General features: G+C 38.7%; 1 pseudogene; it reads right to left on the bottom strand.

The window, feature by feature from the left end:
* LOC149230655 (uncharacterized) overlaps window positions 1–24026 on the bottom strand; it is a 185691-nt pseudogene extending 161665 nt beyond the window's left edge.
* Between the last annotated feature and the right edge of the window lie 448 nt (window positions 24027–24474).

Below are 24474 nucleotides of genomic sequence, written 5' to 3'. Positions count from 1 at the left end.
AATGAAGAAGGTGAACCTCAGTCTATCATCTTCTGGAAAACCTTGGTGATGAAGGACCAAAGGGACTTCACATACAAAACATTCATAGAGACTTTTGTCAATCCAGCTATGAGCCTCCTTAGTGGTACAGCAGAACCCGGAAATAGTGAAGAAATCAAAAGAATTATGTAGCTGACAGACCAAGCTAGAACAAGAGATTGGTATTTGCATCAAAATTAAAAAGAATTAAGAATATATGGATGTGAATTGGCCCCTTACAGGCTACCAAAATTCCTCCCCATGAGGATCTTTGCACTAGAGTATATCAAACAAATGATCAATGCAGATCAAGTACATTTTGTAGCAGAATGTTATCACCAAAATAGGACCTTGATAGGCTTCTCATCAAGTCAATCTCAGTGTAACTATTTCAAACCAATATTTTTGCTGAGGCTTAGCCTCCTCAACCTGAGAGGGCCCTCTCACTAGGTTTAGGGTTTTTGATTAATGATTAGATGGCTAAATCTAGGAACAAAATGAATGGAAGTATAGCTTATTGACTAGTTGAAAGTACGATTAGCAAACATCTATTGGGCTATGGAGTCAAATTGGTCTTCAACAAAACAACATGATAAGAAAGATATGGAAATCAAGGCACTTAGAGTTTAGGTTTATGAAGAAAACTGTAACATAGTGAAACAACACAGTTTACAAGCATGTGAAGGAAGTTAGAGAATTTTCCAATGAATTCTAAGTATCACAAGCTCATACCACTACAAATAAGTAATTATATAAATCCATAATAACATCAAACATATAAACTCTTTGTGAATCTTGAGTAGTCAAATTGATCACTGTATTAAGTATGAAAAAACACAGTTTTTACAATAACACAATCTTTCCTTTACTAATGAAAACTCCAACCCTTTCTAATTTCATCTCTTGCTTCATATATAGCTTTTACAATAAGGATTCCATGATCCTTCATCAAGAGAATTCGAATTTTCTTGACCTGACACCTACTCATACCTAAAACAAACTATTAATTACAACTAGCTATTAACTGACAGTCCTAGAATCCTAATACAACTAGGAGTGTAACTCCTTATTATGCTGGCAACAACCTTGACTATGGAATAAATTCAGTTTTTGACAGCTTCTCCTTCTTAAATTCGAACTTGGTGATGTCCATAACCCCCCAGCTAGCCTCCAATAGCTTCTCCTTCATCTGCCCTGAAAACTAGGAAACTATTCCTTGCTTTGTTCTGGCTAAAAAATAGGTGTTGGGACAGAGAATTTTTTCTCCTCATAAACAATGTGTTTTGAAAAACTGAAGGAGTCTTTTGTATACCACTCTATGCTAAACAAAAACCTCTCTTTGTTTTTTTCAATACATTTCATACTGCCCAGAAACTGTCTTTGAATATCAGGTGTAAACTGGAAATTGTGATTTCTGAAAAACTGCTCCTACAACAGTTTCGCAACACAATTTGAGTCATAAACTTCTCTCAGCTCATAATTAATTTGAAGAAATTGAAAGAGGTTTTGATAGTTCAATATATTATAAATAAAAACCTCTTTCAGTTTTCCAAAATATGCTTTCAGTTACTCAAGAGAGCTCCTAGAAGTTGACTACTTAAAACAGTTTTTATGCTGAAAAAGGCTGCTTCAGTGATTTCGTAGTGCATCCAGTGCAAATTTTGGGTTTTGCACTACGAAAAATCCTAACTACAAATCCCTGATTTTGTAGCACACATAGTGTATTTTCTGAGTTTTGCGCTACGAAAACTCCTAGGTGATTTCGTAGCGCATGTCAATTTTGAAACAACCTTAACACATGACACCTTTGAATCAATGTGGGATCAATGATAGGTAAAACAAGATTGTTGACCTTATTTGATAATGGGAACAAGACTCCACTCTATGTTTTAGACTTATAAAAACATTAAAAATGACTTGACCATGTTTAACATAAAAACTTTGGAACCATGTGGGTTGTCCAAAATTGTTAAAACTTTTATAGTGATAACAGTGGCTCCACTTGGGATAGTGTGCCCTTGTGGTACACTAAGAACCTGTAGTTCCAGTGCTGCTATCCATCCTTTAGAATAAAATTTTGAAATGCTACCCAATCTGCTCCCCAAGCTTTAATGATTTCTGCAAGAGGGACTCAACCTGCACCTACTAAAAAAAATGCTCAGTCAACCTACCCTGAGCTTATTTGCACATTCCTACCTACCCTATCAGCTGCAATTTCCACTTTAGGTCAGGCAACATGATATTTCCAATAAAGCCAATCAATTGTCTTTTCTGATATTTGAGGCTCTTGACTGCATTCAACCTCAAAATAACCATGATAGTGAGATGACCAAATCAACTTATAATGTATCTGATCTTCATAATGCAAATGAAAATGAAATACTGGTGTGCAAAACTTTGCCATGTATTCATTTATAGGGTCAAAGAGGACATGGTTATTTTGATGATCATCATAACATTCTATATCTTCAGACAACTGATTTTCAGCCACACACGATTCCTTTGATATGCTATCCAACTGCTTTTCTGAATGATTCCCACAAACAATGTAATTTTCTTCATTATTAAGATCATTCATTGATGTAAGCTGCTGCAAAGTATGACATAAAAATTCAACCTTTTCCTCTGCCTGAGGGTTATAAAAAATTTCTTCCAGTATTTCTTCTTGGTGTTTGCAATTATTTTCATCTTCATTATGATCCAAAGACTAACAAGTATGTTGCATATCTACATCAATCTTGGAGGATGTAATATGATTTTCATAAGTAAACCCCTGCTGATTTTTATGCTGCATTTCATGGGATGTTATCCTTTCTTCTTGGTGTTGAAATGTATTGTTATGAAGAGCCTCTAAAATTTCTTCATCCATGAATTCATCATCATCATAACAATCCTCCAAATATTGAATAAAACTCGCAGAATGTTTACAGCAATCTTTGACTAGCAATAAGAGGGATGACACTCTTTATACATGTCATAGAATACATCATGGAAATCAGTAAGAGAATATAATGAACCATTTTCCAACCTTTTATACCAAGACCATGCTTTTGCTTCTAAAGTGGTCATAAACATCTTCATGAGACAATCTTCAGGGAAATCAACCTTAAGACTGCGTACATGCATATGGAACCTAACCAAATGAAGAGCAGCATTGTCTTTCTTTTCATCTTTGAATATTGGAAGATCATCTAACCAATCAACCTTTGGCATAGGATTTGGAAAAACAGGGATATGAGACCGATTCATAGGGGAATACCTGGCATTCATTCTTGCAATGGCACTCATATTGAAACTTCATCAAGCTACTGATCTTCTAGCAGTGGAGTCACCTTCCAATTTGTTATTTGATGTGTGGAGTCGCCAAGGTAGATTTCAGCCTCAAAAACTTTCTGAGCTCCTGCTACCTTCAGAAGTTTAGCTTCTTGATTTTAGGACTAAATGATCTTCAGACTCCCAGCAGACGCACCAAAATTTTATCACAAAACCTAACCTTGACAAGCTGCTGATCAGGTAGACCTTGAGTAACTGTTTCATACCAACTTTTGGTTGAGGCTTAGCCTCCTCAACCTGAGAGGGCTCTCTCACTAGGTTAAATATTTTGATTATGGATTAGATGGCTAACTCTATGAAACAAATGAAGGAATGTAAATGGTTGAAACACATTCAATAAACATCCATTGGGCTTATGGAGACAGAAAATGCTTAGTATGACAACAATATTAGCTGAACATGGAAGTCAGGGCATCAAAAGTTCAATATATTAGTTAACACATAGGAACATGTAGGAAACACAGTCTACAAATGCATGAAGGAAGTTAGAGCATTGCCAATGAGTTCTAAGTATCATAAATTCATACTACTGCAAATAAGGAAATGAGGAAAAACATAAACAAGCCACCATTGAACTCTTTCTGAATCTTGAGAAGTAAAGCCAAAGTCTATATTCATAAAAAACATAATCTTCTACAATGACACAATATGAGTGTTTTCTTTGAAAAATTCCAACCCCTGGTGCATTACATCTCTTGTCATATATACAGCTTCCTTACAAGCTTGAATTCCTTCCTCCAGAAAGAGGGGAATTCAAATTTCTCTAGACTTGACGAACTTTAAACAAATTATTAATTACAAATCACTATAAACTAACAGTCTTAGAGACCTAATTTGACGAGGAGTGTAACTCCTTATCTATGCTGGCAACAACCTTAGTTATGAAAACAAACTTGTTCTTTGACATCTGTCCCTCTTCATCTTTGGCTTGAGTGATGACTTTAAACTTCATGTTGGCCTTTGATTGCTTGTCCTTTAACTGTCCCTAGATACTAGGAAAACTACCCCTGTTTTTCTGCTTTGGTCTTCGAAGTGGTTCCTCGAATTCTGCTAACCATTTTATCCCTTTTAATAACATGTGATGCCTTGAATTAGTCCAAAGGTCCTACTCATATACTCGTGCTAAGACAAAACCCCTTAGAAGCTGGTTGAAGCATGACAACTGTCTAAGCTACGAAATGACTGTTGTTTTCGTAGTGCAGAGTTTGGAGATATTAAATGCCTCTCATTCTTTGAATTTTCCTTTGCTTAGTATTCAAAACTTCTGAGGTGGCCCTTTTGTGTCTTCTACAGCAGCATTCTTTCATAATGGTTCCCCCTTTTCATTTCAAAATTGATTCAAAAAACAAAACTAGCAACTTCAACAGTTTCGTAGCAGGCTACGAAACTGCTGTGAAAGTCAAAAACACTGTTTTTTGTCATTCTTGGGATTTTTAATGGCTTCTCCATATGCTAATGAACCAACCAAAACTGACATTGTCCATCCAAAAATAATCTTCAATCTTCAAAAAGTAAGTTTTGTATCAAAATTGTGTCAAAATTTCTTCACTTACTGTCAGGTTCATTTATGTTGAGGTTGTTCTTCTGGTTCATTCAGTTGAATCTTCAAATCTTCAATCTGTCTTTTCATCATTCGGATACTAGTTCTTAATTTTTCATTGACCCTTCTAATATATCTTGCCTCTTTTATTGCAGGGACCGTCCAAGTGAAATATTGAGCATGATAGCTAATTACTTCAGGTATTGAAGCTTTTTTATCTTCTCGCAGAGCCTCCATTCTGTTGAAATTGGCTTCCTTAACTGCATGTTTCCTTGCTTTTTTCTAAGTTTGACAATATCAAGATTGGCAAGCTTCAATTTCTTCTTAACCTCCTCGAAGCTACATTCTTCCTTACGAGTGATAACTATCTTACCTTTGTCATCTTTGTGCAATTGTGATGATGTTTCTGATAGAACAACGGGTTCTTTATGTAATTCTGCTACCTCCCCTGTCTCACTTGCTTCTGGTTGTGCCTTTTGTATCATTCTTGAATGCCTTGTCATAGGTCTTCTTGGCTTGAACATAAACTCTGAGACCTGGTCATCAAATTGAAGCTTTTTGGAAGGTTTAACTCTTTTGGTTTTGTTATTGTTGGCTTCAAGTAGCTCTGCTTGGACCAGAGGAGTCTCTTCTATGTTGATGGCCTGGAGGAGATCATTCAAACTTCCCTTTGAAGCTGGGCTTTCATCAGCAATCATAGTCTTCCCCTTTTCCTTGGCTAATTGACTTCTTGTTACTCTTCTTTGGACAGTTTTATCAACAAACTGCTCTTGTACCACCTCATTGATCTGAACCTTCTTTCTCTGTGACTGTTGGGGTGTGTCTTGAACTACTAGTGGTGTCATAGGCTCCTTCACCTACTTTTTGGCTTTCAATTTCACAAATCTTCTTGATCTTGTTTCCTCCTAATGACTTACTACTGGTGACGAAATCTCCTTAGCCTTAGGGCTAAGTCCTGTTTCAGTTTTAAAGCCTGTCATAAACAATAAAGCAGACCATTCTCTTCCAATCTTCTGAAGCTCATGTAAAACAATCAACTTGATCAACCCATGATGGAATAAGGAGGTTTCACAAGCTTCTTTCTTCAATTGAACCTTATCAGACATTTTGCCTAAGCTACAGAAAAATAAAAAGGTAAATCAAGAGATATATTTCCAGTGAAATGTAAGACGAGCTTAAAATGGTAAGAGTACACCTTATGATATCTTCCCTCACAGGTAAAATATCTTTGGATGCATGTTAGCAAGTTGGCATATGAATCCTTTACATAGCTTTTGGGCACTAATTTGGTTAAGTCTGAGCCTATGAATTCTGGCTTCAAAAATTCTTGGCAGGGTGCCATTTCGAATTTAAATTTCTTGAACCATATTTCCTGTCCTCTTAGTATCTCGGTGACTATAGATATAACCTCAGGAGAAATTGGAATTTCTAGCACTCCAACTCTTGAATTCAAACCAGCAAAATTGAAAGAAAAATCTTTGGTTACTTGAACATGACCACCTTGAGGTTTTTTGCAGAATCTCCAACAGCCCACCTGTTTGAATGCATGTTCAACCTTTCTGCTTCTCATGAGCACATCTAAACCCTTCAGGCTTAGCTCTAAGACACTGGCCTAATCTGTGATTTTTCCTTTCTTCAAACATGTCTATGAAATCCCTGCAAAGAAACTTGAAGATAAACATGCACTGTATTGGTTTGAACACTACCTCACTTGAGATTTCAAAAAGTTCTAATGAGTTTCATCCTTAATCTTGCCAATTGTCTTCTTATGCATGAAATGAACATGGGAAAAACCAAGACTAACTCACCTCACCTTACTTTTTTTGAAATTTGAAATAATGTGTACAAGACATCTAACGAATCTAATGATGAGAATGAATGGTTGCATGTGATAGGCATGGTTCAAGGACTGACACATGGTGATGAAACATTAACAAATTTTGATGGAAAAGACAGCTAGACAAGATCTGGCACGAATCCCCGATTTCATAGTGTAGCTAGTGCAAATTCTGGGTTTTGCACTACGAAATCTCCTAGTTATGAATCCCTATTTTCGTAGCACACATAGTGTATTTTTATGAGTTTGCACTACAAAAACTCCTAGTTGATTTCGTAGTGCATGCCAACTTTAAAACAGTCTTAACACATGACACCTATGAACCAATGTGGGACTAATGATAGTTAAAACAAGATTGTTGACCTTATTTAACAATGGGAACAAGACTCTATCCTATGTTTTAGACTTCCTAAACAAAACAATAGAAATGACTTGACCAAGGCCGACTTACAACTTTGAAACCATACAAGTTGTCCAATTTTTTTATTTTTTTTTATAGTGATAACAACAGCAAAGAAGAAATCTCAATTCAGGACCAAATCCAAATTGGTCCTTTTATTTGTAACAGCAGGCCATTAGGTGAGGAGCCTGATAAGAAGTTGAAAGAAATGAAGTTCACCCACAACTTCACATGGTCCTAGGAACCATGGGGTATCATCTCTAAGAAAAGGGTGGAAAACAAATCAACACCTTATATTCACGCTCACAGGCGTGAAATAGGAAAATTCATGAACCAGATGGAGTGGATGCCTGAAACCTTACAAGAAGCTGAGGAGTAGATACTTTCCTCTTCAAGTGCAAACACTCCTAGGAAAAGAGAAATACAGAGTACAAAGGACAAACCAGACAATGGCAAGGAACAAGAAAAAGAAGTAATTGGGAAAAGACCGAGAGAAGATCAGCCACGAGGGACTAATACTTCTATAAAAGTGTTCAAGCTGAAATTTAGGAAAAGGGAAAGGATACGTATGGACATGGACATAGGAAAAGAATCACCACAGAAAATAGTTATCAACCTCAGTGATATTTATGATTCATCTCCAGCAGGAAGTCAATCTTTTCCTACGACTCCTATCTCAAAAAGGCAACAAACTCTTCAAATTTCCACACCTACCAATGCAACAAGAGAAAAGGAGGAGACCATTTTTGATACTTTCAAAGAGAAATATTAGAAATGAAATGTTGAAAAAGAGTACTTATGCTCAGTTCTGGAAGCAAATTTCTACTTCCCAAGGCAGACTTCTATTAGCTTTCGATTCAAAGAAATGGAAAATGCATATGGCATTCCTTGAGGCACAAACAGTAGAACCTAAAACTCCAGCTGATTATAAACAAACTTCCTTTGAGTTTGATGCTAGAAAGGTTCATCCTATTGATCAGCTGGAAATGCATAATCAAATAGGTGAGATGATATCCTCCACTCTAACAAGTACCTCTATGAGTTTGTTTAAAATGAAAGTATCAGATACCCAATCTCAGCTTAAGATGGAAAAGGTTTCATCTGAATCAAAAGATAACAGAATTAACTCCTTGGAAGATTTAGTGGTGAAAATTGGGTATGATCCATTAGATGTGAAAGTAGTAGAAGAGATTTTTAAAAAGAAGGAGGTTGATATAGAAACCCTGAGAAAATAGCTCAAAATGCCTTCAACACAAGATCCCTTGACTAAAGAAATAGAGGAAATAGAGAGTTAGAAGGAAGAAATGATGAAACTAATAATGGGGCACTCACTCCAATTAAAACAAATCGAAACAGAGATGGACAAGATGGCACAAGAAAATGAGAAAGAAACACAATTTACCACCACCACTATGGAGATTGTCCCTCTTACAGCTATTCCCATAAATACTCCAGAAACCACCACTATGGAGATTGTCCCTCTTACAGCTATTCCCATAAATACTCCAGAAACCACCACTACAGGGATAGGAAGTAGTGCAAAACAACTAACTAAAACCATGGAGAGCATGAACCTTTAGAGAGAAGAAATAAAGATATTGTAAAATCAATTCAACGTTTTTCAGGACCAGATTAAAAGAGTTGAGAGTGCACATTTAGTATAAATGCAGAGGGCATGAACATTAATTGAAAAATTGTAGAAATTTGAAAAGGAGTCATCAATTGGTAACACTCTAGGAAGGTAAAGGAAATCATTTGGAACAATATCATTAATGGTATGAATGAGATTTGACCCAACATCCAAATCATATTTGAGCATAAGGAGCTAGTTTAAAAGGCTAAAGAGGTTATTTCAACCACTAACCTAGAGCTAGGAGACATGCCAACAACAACAAAAAAAATCATCAAATTTCTAAATTCAAAGAACATGTATGAGCTAGAAGAGTTGGGAGTAGCAAATAGAACAAAAACTATCTTATAGGTGAAGAATATATGTTGGGTTGTGTTATATTCTTTCCACGACTAGCCCATGTAGTTAACCAGGGGTTAGAGGGGGGAGGTCACAAGGGGTTTGAGGGGCACCCATAACCCCACTTTATGGGATCTGGGTTAGCGCCCCGGAAAATTTTGGTTTTGGACCCTATGTTAGGTTGGGCAGACCCACCTATGGTTTTGTGCATGATTTTCGCACATGTTTTTTTGGACGCGATGGTTTTCGGTCCATGGTATTGGACGTGATGGTTTTTCGGTCCATGGTATTGGATTCTTTGGCATGTATAAATATCTATTATAACATTGAAAGGAACATAATGAAAAATCAAGCTGGTAGTCCCAGTTTTGGGATCCAGAGGAAATCTGTGTGTATATGTGTTTTATGTGTTATGCTCTTGCATTGTTTATTTTTGTGTTTTAGAATTCATATGCAGGTAATTTTTGTATGGGGTTAAAACCTACATTTGGTATCGGAGCAGATTTGGCTTCAAGGGGACGCCTTTTTGCTAAGGGGTTTTGCTTGGGCCTATGGTAGACCCTATTCAGTGGGAGATCTACGAGATCGATTCTGGTGGTGAAAGAAGATGGCAAGTAGTGGAAAGATAGAGATCGAGAAATTTAATGGTCAGAGTTTTGAGTTGTGGAAATTCAAGATGGAGGATCTATTGGTGGATAAAGATCAGTGGATCGCGGTAGATCCAGGTACTAAACCAACGGGAGTGTCTGACGAAGAATGGAAGAAGTTGGATCGGATGGCATAGAGCACAATACGATTTTATGTCTCACATTCAATATTACTGAATGTATCAGGAGAAGCTACGGCAAAGGCTTTGTGGGACAAGTTGGGACTTTGTACAAATCTAAGTCTCTGGTGAATAAACTGTTCCTGCGAAAAAAGTTGTATAACCTGAGGATGAAAGATGGAGACTCGGTGACAGAGCATATGAACGCTTTTAATACTATGGTAAGTCAGTTAGCATTTGTTGATATTAAAATTTTAGATGAAGATAAGTGCATCAGTTTTTTGTGTTCTCTACCAGATTTGTGGGATAGTCTGGTTATTGCAATAGGTAGCAATGCAACTGCCTTGCAGTTTGATGAAATAGTCTTAGCCTTGCTGATGGAGGAGATGAGACGGAAAAATATGGAGAGCCAAAATGGTGATGCCTTGTCTGTACGAGGACGGTCCCAGAACAGAAACAAAAATAAGTCATCGAGTGGGAGATCTAAATCTAGAGGGAGATCTAAATCTCCAGGAAAACCTGTAAAGGTGGTGTGCTAGAAATGCGGAAAGGAAGGCCACTTCAAAAGGGACTATAAATCTAAAGCTCCTAACAAAGGAAAGGGATCTGATGAGGCTCCTTCTACAGAGGCAAAAACCACCTCAGATGAAGGTGGGTATGTCTACTTGGCTTCTTCAAGTACACATGTAGATCATGAGGCATGGTTGATTGACTCAGGTGCATCCTTTCACTTCAATCCCCATAGAGAGTGGTTCTGCGAGTATGAGAAATATGATGGTGGCGATGTCTTCTTGGGGGATGACAGGAAGGCTAAAATCATTGGTTGCGGAAAGGTAAAGTTGAAGTTGCAAGGTGGAAGAGTTAGAAAACTTTCGGGTGTTCTACATATTCCTGCATTAGCCAGAAATCTAATTTCTGTAAGCAAGCTAGATGATGCAGGTGTAAAAATAATGTTCGAGAAGGATACCTGCAAGATGGTTCAGGGAGCACTGGTATTGATGCGGGGAGTTCAGATTAGAACTCCGTACAAGCTACAAGGTAGCACTGTTGTTGATGGGTGCAACAGTTCTGTGGTTCCTAAAAGTGGAGAAGAAAATCTAGTGGTCTCTGGAGAGAAGACCATGCTGTGGCATCAAAGGCTTGGACATATTGGAGAGAAAGGCCTTTGAATACTTCATGGTAAAGGTATGGTAGAAGGTATGAGCAATAGCTCTCTGGATTTTGATTTCTGTGAAAATTGTGTATATGGGAAGTAGAATCGGGTGAGTTTCCCCTTTGGTAGTAAAAGGGCGAAACAAATATTAGAACTTGTGCACAGTGATGTGTTTGGACCTGTGAAGGTTCCATCACTGGGTAAGTCTATGTACTATGTATCATTTATAGATGACTTCTCAAGGAATACATGGATATATTTCCTTAAGAAGAAATCTGAAGTCTTTGACAGGTTTAAAGAATTTAAGGCTCTGGTGGAAAACCAGATAGAGAAGAAGATAAAGGTGCTGAGGATAGATAACGGTGGAGAGTTTTGCAGTAAGGAATTTGAAGAATTCTATAAGAAGTGTGGTATAGCATAGCAGAAGACTATTCCATATACACCTCAGCAAAATGGAGTTGCAGAAAGAATGAATAAGACGTTGATGGAAAGGGCAAGAAGCATGGTCAGTGGTGCCGGGTTAGGACAGGAATTCTGGGCAGAGGTGGTGGATACTGCATGTTACCTGGTCAACAGGTCACCTTCATCAGCGTTGGAGGATAAGAATCCACAAGAGGTGTCGATTGGTAAGAAACCCTCTCTTTCACATCTAAGGGTATTTGGATTTGATGCATATGTACATGTTCCAAAGGAGAAACGAACCAAGTTGGATAGTAAATCTAAAAAGTGCATCTTTATTGGGTATAAGGATGGTTTAAATGGTTATAAGATTTGGAACCCAGTCACATGGAAGGTTGTGTACAGCCGAGATGTGGTTTTCAGAGAGGTGAAAGATGTTATTAAACATGAAGTCCAACGAAAGGAACCTGAGAAGATAAAGTTTGAGCTAAAGGAGTAAGAATCAGACTCTACAGCAGAGGAGGAATCAGAAGATGAAGAGCCACAAACTCCGGCTATGAGAAGATCAGTTCGAGAAAGAAGGCAGCCAGAAAGGTATAGTCCATCTGCTTTCTATTCAAGTTTTGCTTTGTCTGTTACTGATGATTATCCCAGAACTGTGAAGGAAGCAGTGGATTTAGAGGATGGAAAACTCTAGAAAGAGGCCATGGTTGATGAAATGGCATCTTTGCACAAAAATGAGGCTTGGGATCTGGTGGAGTTGCCAGCTGGAAGGAAACCCATTGGCAGCAAATTGGTGTTCAAAAAGAAGACAAATGCAGAAGCAAAAGTGGAGAAATACAAAGCTTGGTTGGTAGCAAAAGGGTATTCCCAGGTGCCGAGAATTGATTTTGGTGATATTTTTTCTCCTATTGCCAAGGTAACTTCTATTAGATTACTTTTATCTGTTGTAGCTGCTTTTGATTTTGAGTTAGAACAGATGGATGTGAAGATAGAATTTCTTCATGGGGATCTGGAAGAGGAGATCTATATGAAGCAACCTGAAGGCTTTGCGGTGAAGGGTAAGAAAGAACTGGTATGTAAGTTAAAGAATTCTCTGTATGGGTTAAAACAGTCACCAAGGATGTGGTATCATAAATTTGATACATTTATATGGGACTTGGCTTCACCAGAAGCAAAGCAGATCACTGTGTGTATTTTAAATCTATTGGTGACTGTGTTATTTATCTGGTCTTATATGTGGATGATATGTTGCTGGTCGGAAATGACAAAGAAATTATCCAAGATTTGAAGACCAAATTGTCCTCCAAATTCGACATGAAAGATCTTGGTGCTGCAAACTATATTTCGGGCATGGAAGTTAAAATAGATCGTACAAAGAGGAAGCTCTGGTTAAACCAGAGGAAGTATGTTGAGACAATACTGCAGAGGTTTAATATGCAGGATAGTAAACTAGTGAAGGTTTCTATTCCTATAGGTGTGAGGTTGATCCAGGTGGATGTTGGTGGCCACCCACCAACCCATTTGGACCCCCAAAACTGTCTCTTTCAGTCTTTTCAGTTTCCTAAATTGCAGCACAGTTTACTATTTTTAGTACTTTTTCAGGTCCTGAACTTCCGGAGCCGTTTTGAGGCCCTAAACGACGTTTTTTGGGAATCTGGGGCAACATGGGCCCATGGACCAATGTTGCCTCCCAAAGTGGTAGTACTCGGATAGATCTTTCTAACGAGCTATCGTACGCGTCAAATGGAGATCGTATGCCAAAGTTACGACCCCGGGAAATTGATGTACCAATTTACCCAAACAGGGCCCACAATTTGGCGTTTCATCTTCTAGGGTTAGGTTTCGGGATGTGAAGGGTTTTCCATTGTTTCTCAACAATAAATAGGCGTTCGAGCCTCATTGTAACACAGTTCGGAACAGTTCAGAGGCATGTAGCCGCCACATCTCTTCTCAGAGATAAGCTACCATCGCCCTAGCCGGTTTCTTTCCATTTCTATTGTAAGCATATTTCAGTATTTTACAGTAATGAAATGAAGTATTATTTCCGCTGCATCTTTGTGTATATGGTTATCACATCTCTGTATTTATGGTTATCTCTGTAATCTATTGCGTTCCTGCTTAAATCCGGATCAGTGGTATCAGAGCGGTCTGCTTTTTCTCTGTTTTTCTTTGCATGTCCCCAACGAGGTCGGGATATAAGGAGTTAGGGCTTGAACTGGTCGAACCTTTGCAAGACTAGCCTCGAAAATCCCGACGGCCTCCCATGGCGGATGAGAAGAAAGACGAGGGGGCAGGAGATCCTATCAAAATCTTGCTCGAAGAAGCACTCGAGCGGCAACGGAACGCGATGATGGATAGATTTGTGCAGATCCTTCAGCGGCTACCCAGAGGCGACGCATCGGCTTCCAACAACGACTCTGGAAATGCCACACCCTTCAAGGTACAAGTTAATTTTGAAATCCCAATATTCGAGGGTCAAATAGACGCAGATGCCGTAGATAAATGGTTAAATCTGCTAGATGGGTATTTTTCTGTTCATGAATTTTCAAGTCGGGAAAAGATTGTTTTCGCTCTTCTCAAAGCAGCCCCCCATGTCAAGGACTGGTGGGAAACCTACTGCGAGCAGAAGGATGAAAGTACAGGCTCACTATTTTCAGCCGCACCCACTTGGAATGACTTCCGGGATGCCATCAAGGAGCAGTACTACCCTGTCAGAAGCTATGAGGACAAATACATCAAATGGACCAAACTGCGGCAGGGACGAGACCAAGATGTGCCGGAGTTCACAAACATTTTTCACACCCTTCGCACACAGTTGGGTATCAAAGATTCTGAGCTGCATCCGGTACTCAAATACCGCGGCTGCCTACACAGATACATCCAGGAAGAGATGGTGTTCTTGAACATCTCCTCACTCGGCACAGCATACCGATACGCTGTCAAAATCGAGCAAAAGTTCAAACAGAAGAAGCGAGACTTTGGATCTGCAAATCCGAAGCCCAAAGGACAAAGCCAAGGCGGGGTGACCCAAGATAACCCGTCGAGGCCACAAGAAAAGAACAACACCACGAAGCTGAAGAAGGACACAGGAAAGTGGTGTGAGTTCCACAAAAGTCCCACTCATAACACAAGTGAGTGTCGAACCAAGCAGTCGTTGGTGGCCGAGTTGAAGGCTTCCGAATTAGATGCATGTTCTGACCCTGAGCCAGAATCCGACAAGGGTAATGGCAAAGGGAAGCAGATAATTGATGCGGATCCCAGTGCCACTGTTGCCACTGCCAAGATCAAGAAAAATGAGCCCGAAGATCCAGAGGAGGGGGAGCATCTTTTCCACTCACAGATGTGGGTGAAGGGTTCACCTCTGCGATTCATTGTCGACAGTGGTAGCCAAAAGAACCTGGTTTCAGCAGAGGTCGTGAAGCGGTTGGGCCTACCAACTACACCGCACCCGCAGCCGTACAGTATCGGGTGGCTTCACGAAGGACGAGATCTCAAAGTTCGCCAGCAGTGCCGCCTTCCCTACAGCATCAAACCATTCACAGACGAGGTATTGTGTGATGTTACACCTCTGGATGTTTGTGATGTATTATTAGGCCAGCCATACTTGTGGAAGCGACATGCTGTGTATGAGTCCAGGCCTCGTGCTGTCATTATTTCTTTGAATAATTCATTATACAGGATACCAGAGGTAGCCCCACCTACTGCCACATCCTTGATCACTACCAAGAAAGGCAGCAAGCTCATATCACAGACTAGGAAGTTCATCTGTCTGGTTCACTCCCAAAGTAAGGGGAAGATCGTTGCTACATCCATGACCCTTGCAAAGGGTTCCTCCACGCAGCAGCAGCAACAAAGGGATACGGTCATGACAAAACACAGGAACAACTTCTCCTCACCCACAGGGGTACCACACAAGTTTCAGGTGGGCAACAAAGTCTGGTTGCATCGACAGAGAGAACGCCTTACCAGAACCCATCAGAAGCTCAGACCACTCCGACATGGTCCTTACAGCAGTACCAAGGCTGTGGGGAACAATGCTTTGGAGCACATCATTCCTCCATTCCTTTGCCTGCACCAAGTGTTCAATATGGACCATCGTCGACCATGCTTCCCACCATTACTGGACACATCAGAGATTGCAGGACAAGTTCAGCAGATGGAGGAACTCAACGCAATGGGGACCATTGCTTCCTAAGGGGGGAGGAATGATCCAGGTGGATGTTGGTGGCCACCCACCAACCCATTTGGACCCCCAAAACTGTCTCTTTCAGTCTTTTCAGTTTCCTAAATTGCAGCACAGTTTACTATTTTTAGTACTTTTTCAGGTCCTGAACTTCCGGAGCCGTTTTGAGGCCCTAAACGACGTTTTTTGGGAATCTGGGGCAACATGGGTCCATGGACCGATGTTGCCTCCCAAAGTGGTAGTACTCGGATAGATCTTTCTAACGAGCTATCGTACGCGTCAAATGGAGATCGTATGCCAAAGTTACGACCCCGGGAAATTGATGTACCAATTTACCCAAACGGGGCCCACAATTTGGCGTTTCATCTTCTAGGGTTAGGTTTCGGGATGTGAAGGGTTTTCCATTGTTTCTCAACAATAAATAGGCCTTCGAGCCTCATTGTAACACAGTTCGGAACAGTTCAGAGGCATGTAGCCGCCACATCTCTTCTCAGAGATAAGCTACCATCGCCCTAGCTGGTTTCTTTCCATTTCTATTGTAAGCATATTTCAGTATTTTACAGTAATGAAATGAAGTATTATTTCCGCTGCATCTTTGTGTATATGGTTATCGCATCTCTGTATTTATGGTTATCTCTGTAATCTATTGCGTTCCTGCTTAAATCCGGATCAGAGGTCATCTGCTGAACAGTGTCCCAAGACACAAGAAGAGGAAGAGGACGTGTCCCGTGTTCCATATGCAAGTGCAGTCGGTAGCTTGATGTATGCAATGGTCTGTACTAGACCAGACATTGCACATGTAGTGGGAGTATTGAGCAGTTTTATGTCAAAACCAGGAAAGGAGCATTGGATAGTAGTGAAGTGGGTTTTCAGGTATTTGTGTGGCACTAATGATTATGGTTTGTGCTACCAAGGAAGACCAGTATTGGACAGAGTGTTGTATATTCATGGCTTTGTTGATGCAGACTGGGCTAGAGGTCTGGATCAGAGAAGATCTACAAGTGGGTATGTGTTTAACCTATTTGGAGGTGCAGTCAGTTAGATGAGTAAGAAACGATCTATAGTGGCACTATCAACTATAGAGGCAGAATACATGGCAGCCACTCGTGCAAGCAAGGAAGTAGTTTGGTTGTAGAGATTGTGTTCAAGTATGGGGTTAGTACAGGAAGCTATAAGGATAGACTGTGACAACCAAAGTGCAATTTTCTTGGCAAAGAACCCCGCATATCATTCAAAGACAAAGCACATTGATGTTCAATATCACTATGAGAGGGATATGATAGAAGACAAAAAGGTATTGCTAGTAAAGGTGGACACTTTGAAGAATACTACAGCTGCATTGACAAAATCTGTGAGCTCTGAGAAGTTCTCTTGGTGTAGAGAAACAATGGGCATTGCAGGGGTGGATAAATGACTAAGCTCTCTTGTGGCCCCTTTTGGAAAGAAAACAACAAGTGGGAGAATGTTGGTTGTGTTATATTCTTTCAACGACTAGCCCACGTAGTTAACCGGGGGTTAGAGAGGGGGAGGTCATAAGGGGTTTGAGGGGCACCTGTAACCCCACTTTATGCGCTGCCCAAGAAAATTTTGGTTTTGGACCCTATGTTAGGTTGGGTGGACCCACCTATGGTTTTGTACATGATTTTGGCACTTTTTTTTTTGGACACGATGGTTTTCAGTCCATGGTATTGGACGTGATGGTTTTTCGGTCCATGGTATTTGATGCTTTGGCAAGTATAAATATGTATTATAAAATTGAAAGGAACATAATGAAAAATCAAGCTGGTAGTCCCGGTTTTGGGATCCAGGGGAAAATCTCTGTGTATATGTGTTTTATGTGTTATTCTCTCGCATTGTTTATTTTTGTGTTAAAAATAAACACAGGGTTAAAACCTACAAGATATTGACCAAAAAGAACTTGATTGTACAACTTGAGGAGAAATGCTAGAATTTAGAGCTAAAAGTAAACAGATTTCTCAACAAAATTGAGCCTTTGACACAAAAAGGCCCTCTTCCCTGTTTTTCATTAATGATAAACTCATGACCAGAGAAGATTATGTCAAGAAGCTAAAATACATAGCAAAGGATGTTGTAAATCTCTCCAATATCAGAGGCAACATAGTAGGAAAAGCAATGCTGGATGCTATCATCAATCCAATTTTCATTGAAGATGAATTGAAACATGTTTCTACAGTGAAGCCCACTTTTTCATGGTACACTGAAACAGATGAGATATACCGCAGGTTAGTTAAGGTTAAAATCCCAGATGAAGAAGAGTGGAGCGAACTTTGCAACTACCAGGAGGAACAAGACAAGCAGGATTGAAGAGTCAGCACAGAAGCCGAGCCAACACCCAGCGGAGTCAGCAAAGCCAAAAAAAATTGTTAGAGAACCACCAAATCAGCCACTATAGTAGAATTGATTACCCAACAACGAAATTTAGAAAAAAAGGGGCCAGATGTTGAATTTATCTCATCATGGCCACTTCGTGGTCACACTAGTCAAATTTTAGTTTCTTTGTAATTAATAACAAATTTCCAAGTGTATATGGCAGTTGTTGTAGATTTTAGTTAAATACTTCATGCATTGGAAGTATTAGGGGTTGGATCTAAGTAATTGAAAACTTTTCTTTTGGAGCACTATAATTTTTGGAGCTGGAGCATTGATAATAAAGACAGTTTGCAAGATACTTGAGATATTTTTATATGGTGATGTTTCTCTTTCTATGCTAAATGTTTCATTGTTTCCTTCATTGTGAATCATTCAAATCTTGTTGTAAAAAATAAATTTTAGAGTAAGATATTTTGTAGGAGCACCTTCTATCTGTGTTTACTATATAAGTGTTTTCCTCTAAGGTCTGGTTAACAAATACTTCATTTCTTTTTAACCACTACTGATTTCACTATTCTATCATTTAATCCCTTATTGTGCTTTGAGATCCAGTAGATATAGTTATCTGGCCTTGTGAATGCTCTAAAAAATTTGATGCTACAATCCATATTTTGACTCGATAGCCCAATGGAAAAGGTTTAAACAAGATATACCCCAACCAACCAAACAATCAAACAATTAATCAATATTTTATCTATATAGCTAGCCTAAAATATTAAAACACTGGAAAGAAAAATCAAATCTCAAAATATACATAGAAAGCTCTCTCTGAGCCTGGGATGGCTATATCCTAGACTCCAAAGTGGTTTGGTGTATCCTTTATGATCCTTTTTCTTGCCAATATTAAAAGTCATAGAGTGATAACATAGTGGCGACCATACTAGGGACTATTGAAAATTTGTCATTGCATTCGATTCAGAGTACCCAGTCAAAATATTTGTATGATAAGATAGTTCCTAAGATTGGTTTCCTTTCTAATTTTACATATATTTAGTTTTTCTATGTTTTAAATATGAACACTGGCTCCCAAAATAATCTCTGCTAGATCCCACCCAATCTGAGAGTCAGACAAGCAATAGATTTCTTCACAGAGAAAACTCTCTCCCTGAAAACATTGCTACCTTTCAGGATATCCAATTTGATATACACTTTGAACAAGGCTTATTCAAGACCAAATCAGAGAATTTGAAATATCATATTATCTTTGATCCATCAATTTTACCAAAGAGCCCAATGAGAGAACTTTATTCACAAACTGAATTAGATCTTCATCTCTTACAACACTTTGACACTCCTCAAGATTTAGTAATAGATCTCACCTCAGAAATTGATGATGCTTACCTTCAACACTCAGTAGAATTAACTTCTTTAAACATAGCAGCTTCTTCCATCACATCTCAGCCTACATATATTTAGTCACCAAGTCCTACTGCCTCCATATTTCCCACCACTTCTTTTATCCTTCCACATAGGGTTACTAAAATTCCTTTACTCTCATCTCCACCTAGTGCTAATCCAGCCTCATCCACTGTTCAGCTCCCTTCAAGTAGTCTTCCACAACCACCAATCATGGCAGCCAGGTATGCTCCCTTCGTGTTGCCTGCACCATTGGCCAATATGCCACAAGACTATCAGTCCAAAATCAAATTATTTGACAGGACTGGTCCTTTAATAGCCCAACAACATGTTGATAAAATGAATGATTGTTTTGAATTACAAGAGGTAGATGAAGAAAATGTTAAGCTCAAAATGTTTGCTCAAAGTTTAGGGGGAGAAGTATGAAAATGGTTTAAATCTTTTCCTGCAAATAGTATAAATGATATCCCTGCATTCCACCAAACCTTTCTTGATATATGCAAAGTAAAAAATAACCCTCTGTAGATTTTATCAGAATATAAAAATATTAAGAGGGAAGCGGGTGAAAGTGTTCAAGACTATTGTGTTAGACTCAACAATACCTATAACACAATTCCTGTAAATCTTAAACCACCACAGGATTTAGCCCTGATAAAATTCCCAGATGGCTTTGATGAATATATGTACTACCAACTTATGGAATTGAATTCTCAAACATTAGAAGCTATGCAAAGAGATGCTCTAAGTGTAGAGCCTAATTTATAAGAAAAAAGAGCTAGAATGAAAATTGAAAGAAGGGTGACAATAAAAGAAGAAGCTTCAACTTCTGCAATAGATGATAAGATTGATTCTTTAGTAAGGACCATGGAAAGAATGATGGAGAGAGTAAGTTTGAATGAGAAAAGTGTACCTAGGGAAAGCCAACCTATTCCCCAGAACCAAAATCCAAATCCCAGAAGAAACACTCCACAAATCAGACAAAGAGAATAAAGAGGCCCAAATCAACAAGTTAGGCCCCCATTTCAAGAAAATTACACTGATGAAGATGTAAGTGTGGTTGAAGAAGTTGAGGAAAATCAAATTAATTTAATGGGGACGAATGAAGATAGTTTTGTTTTTCTTACACAAGAGGAACATGAACTGTTTTTGTTATCTCAAATAGAGTTGGAATCTAAAGAATCTGATAACTATAAACATGGATTTGAGAATTTAATGCAGGCCTAAACCTGCAGCCCAGAATCTTCAATAATTGCTATGCATATAAGCATACATCTCAACCAAAATAAAACTTCACCTCTGGCCATTCCCAATTGTCAATCCGGAAGCTTAAAAACCCTCAATCAAATTCTTCATTTCCCCTCTCAATTCCCATTCATTTCAAACAATTAACATATGGCTATATTTAAAAGTCACAAACAAATGCTTCAATGTGTTTAATACCACTCTAACACAATGTAAGCAAGACTCAAATTTGTTCGTTTTGATAACTGCGCTCCCAATTGTTATTTGACCAGAATTCAATCTAAAGTAAAACAGTCTGACCTATGCCAATTAAATTACCTCCATCCAGCTGAAGAACGCAGACTTCAGCCTTTCATCTAATTTGGGTCTTCAATTACAACCAGCCAGTGTTCTTTGCACACCAAATTTGCTCTTACGCTGTTCAAAAATTGTAAACCCACTCACTATGATAAGGTATTGGTAGCACTTAAAGTTTTTCTGCGTTGTGTCTTTGCATCAGTTTGCCATCGAATTATACAATTCGATGTTCTTTGTTTCCCTACGCTTATGTATAAATGCGCCCTTCTCCCATTCAAATTTTCTCATTCATACTTGTATACACATAACAATTGTATACACATTCAGGTTTGTAATCAATTGGGCTTGTTTGAAATGGCGGTTTGCATACACATTCAGATTTTTAACAATTAAACTTACCACACATGACTTGCCCCTGCAAATCGACTTTTCCGGACACTTTTAGGTCTTAACTTGAACACTGGATAAGTTGACTTCACAGTCATCATACATAGATATGTTATGCCTCTGCATTTTTTCCCTTGCTTCCTGCGCTGACCAATTGAATCTCTTAACCAATTACCACAGCTGTGCGCGTGTGGCATTTTAATTCAAACGCTGCATTTGATATTCCACGTCCATGTGAAATCTTAATTTAAAACTTCCACTTAAACTCAAAACACTACGACTATAAAGTCGACCTTTTCAACGCACTTTTACTCATATAATTAAACCACACAATTAAAATCCTGAAACACTCGGCCACAGGTTTTCTTACCTTGGATGATTCTTAACATACGATTATGCTTTCGCTTTTGACTCACCACAGGATATGAAGTCAATTCTTCTGGATCTAACACTACAACCAAACTCAACGCCTCCTCAACGCTGTGATTTCGTTCTTCTTTGAGCCCTTCAGCAACATAATTACTAGAATGCCCACAACGATCAGGGAATCAAACTTTATTATGGCTTCTACGTTCTAATTTGAACGCTTTCCCTTCAACATTTTACCGATCAGTCTCCTACTGATGTTCTTCGCTGTAAACTCTGGTTTCACTGCAAACACTGCCACTGTTTCATTTCGAACCACACGTTCTGATCTCATTTAAGACATTTCTCATTCCATTATTAAATCGACTCACCATTCCAGTTTTAATTCTGGTTCCTCGCCTCTACAGTTCGATCTTGATATTGCGCTATGGTGCTTATGCCATCGATTTCCCAATGCGCAATCTACTATGGTGTTAACACGCTCCACTGCAACATACAAGCCACTCCATTTTGCAATTAATTTATGTTTTATTTCAAATTAAAATAACCAACATTTCATTAACGCTCCATGCGTTCATTTCAAAATTGTGAAGAGCATTCCTTTCAATGACAGCGTACTGCATTTTCAGAGACGATAAAACAAAAACATTCCAGACAGAACTTTTGACAATAGCACCCTCTTTCAAACAGTGACTGACAATTTACTCATACAGAATTCTTTAGCTTGAAATCGATCCATTGTAATCGATTTGTTAACTCCATGATTTCAATTAAGGCGCAGTTTCACATAATAAATCGATAATACTAATGGACCTCTGCAGAAATTTAATTCCTTTCATAAGGACTACCCACTATTTCTTTGCACATAATAACCCAGAATTCAAAGAGGAACGAATTTCCTTACACAAACTCAATCTTACGCAAGCTTAATAATTGACATTTAGTCAAAATAATCAATTTCTGTATTAACACACAAACCTCTTACAATATGATTCTCTTCCTTGGCCTGTTTTTCCTGTGAATTGGCCCTTTATAATTGGCTGAAGGCTTATAGCCTTGGCTCACTCTCTCCAACTATCCCAATGTGTTTTTCTCTCAGAAACCCCTTCTATTTATACAATATTAAAAATAATCTAATTTAATGCTCAATCCCCTTAATATCTCAATACCACTAAAATATCTCAACAAATCCTATCATCTAGAATCTTATCCCTTTATATCCTTAACTACCCAAATTCTCTCATATCCTTTTTATTTAATAAAAGGATATTTACAAAATCCTCATTTTCTCCTATTTTATTTAAAATAACAAATTAATTAAATAGAATATTAAAATTGTCACAGCCCCCTTTTCTAACATATTTACAAGTTAAAAAATGTCCTTGATGCTCCTGCATCAGACTCCCCATGTAAGAAAATTCATGACCACCTGGTCATAAGTCTGGATAATTATTTCCTCCTGGATCCCAAATTTTATTTTGTAATCTTTCCTTGCTTGTCAATTGCTTTACTGCTATTGTTATCTGTTGTTGTCCTCCAGGTTTCCATATTTTGTGCTGTAATGCTCCACTTGCTCTGCCTTCCAAGTCTGCTACAGTCTTTCTTTTGTTGCTTCTCTTTTGTCTTGCTACTGCTGGTCTCTTCCGGGATTCTTTCGTCATCAGTCTTCTGATACTTTCAATCTCTTGGTCTAATAAATCTCCCGGCTGTTGATTTCTTGCTGTCTACTGAGCTAAGACGGCTTGTTCAGTTTTTACTTTCTTTATTTGTACTATCACTTGCTGACTTCTTGCTTCTATGCTTGTTTCTGTTCTGACTGCCACCCGATCATCCATACCCTCTTGTCTTCTGGAACAGAAAACTTCTTCTTCCTTCATTTGACTGCTCAACTGAGTCAAATGTTCTGCAACAATACCTGCATTCACAAAACACTTGTTAGAATAAAAATCAGAAGGCATCAGTGCCTTGTCCTCCTTTGCCAGCACTTCAGTATGCTGTTCTAAATTCTCCTCCACTATCAGCACATCAGTATGCTGATTCTCTTTACCCAAAGAATTCTCTGAAGAATTCTCAAGACTGTCAACCAGTCTTTCCTTCACACCATCTGTCTCTAAGATGTCTTTCTGCTCTCGTTCACTGTACTGAACTCTTTCGTCTGCTGTAACCTTTCTATCATACTCTGAATTTATCAACAAGTATTCCAACAATGCAATTTCTTTGTAGCATTGTTGAAGCATATCATCATCACCTGCATTCATACATAAACTTTCAGTTTGCATAAAATGTTCAACAGTATCAGCTGTTACTTCCCTTATCTGCGCTTCAGACTGCTTCTCTTCTTCAGCATCCACAAGAGTTTTCTCTTGTACTGTAACAGCAAAAGCATCACTGCTTTCTTTTTCAGAGTACTTATCATTTTATGCTTCCTTTGTCTTCATTCCTTTCTGGGATTCTGCTATCTCAGCATCGATCTGAATAGCCTTCAGATTCAACTTTTCTTGAACAAACTCTAAAGCTTGTTCATCTCCCTGTACTATACCTGCAAACATACACAACTCATTAATTTTTAAATCACAAGACTTTTCAGTCTTCACTGCTTCCTCCAATTCCATCTCTGGCTCAAGAACTCTAAGTTCCTTTTTCAACAAGGCAATCACAATTTTCCTCAACCTCCTCTGCAATTGTCGCCAAACCACTCTCTTTCCCTTCAGTGCAAAGAGCCATTTCCTATTATGATCTTCTTGCTCTTGCAGCCATTCCTCTAGTACCTACAATTTCACTTTCATTACTGCAATCTCTCTTTCTCTGACTTCTGCAATCATCTCATCTCTGTG

This window comes from Pinus tabuliformis, chromosome J (genome assembly GCF_031772625.1).
Source record: "Pinus tabuliformis cultivar Carrire ecotype Pingquan chromosome J, CPIR1, whole genome shotgun sequence".
NCBI lineage: Eukaryota > Viridiplantae > Streptophyta > Pinopsida > Pinales > Pinaceae > Pinus > Pinus tabuliformis.
This window is presented reverse-complemented; position numbering and strand designations above follow the sequence as displayed.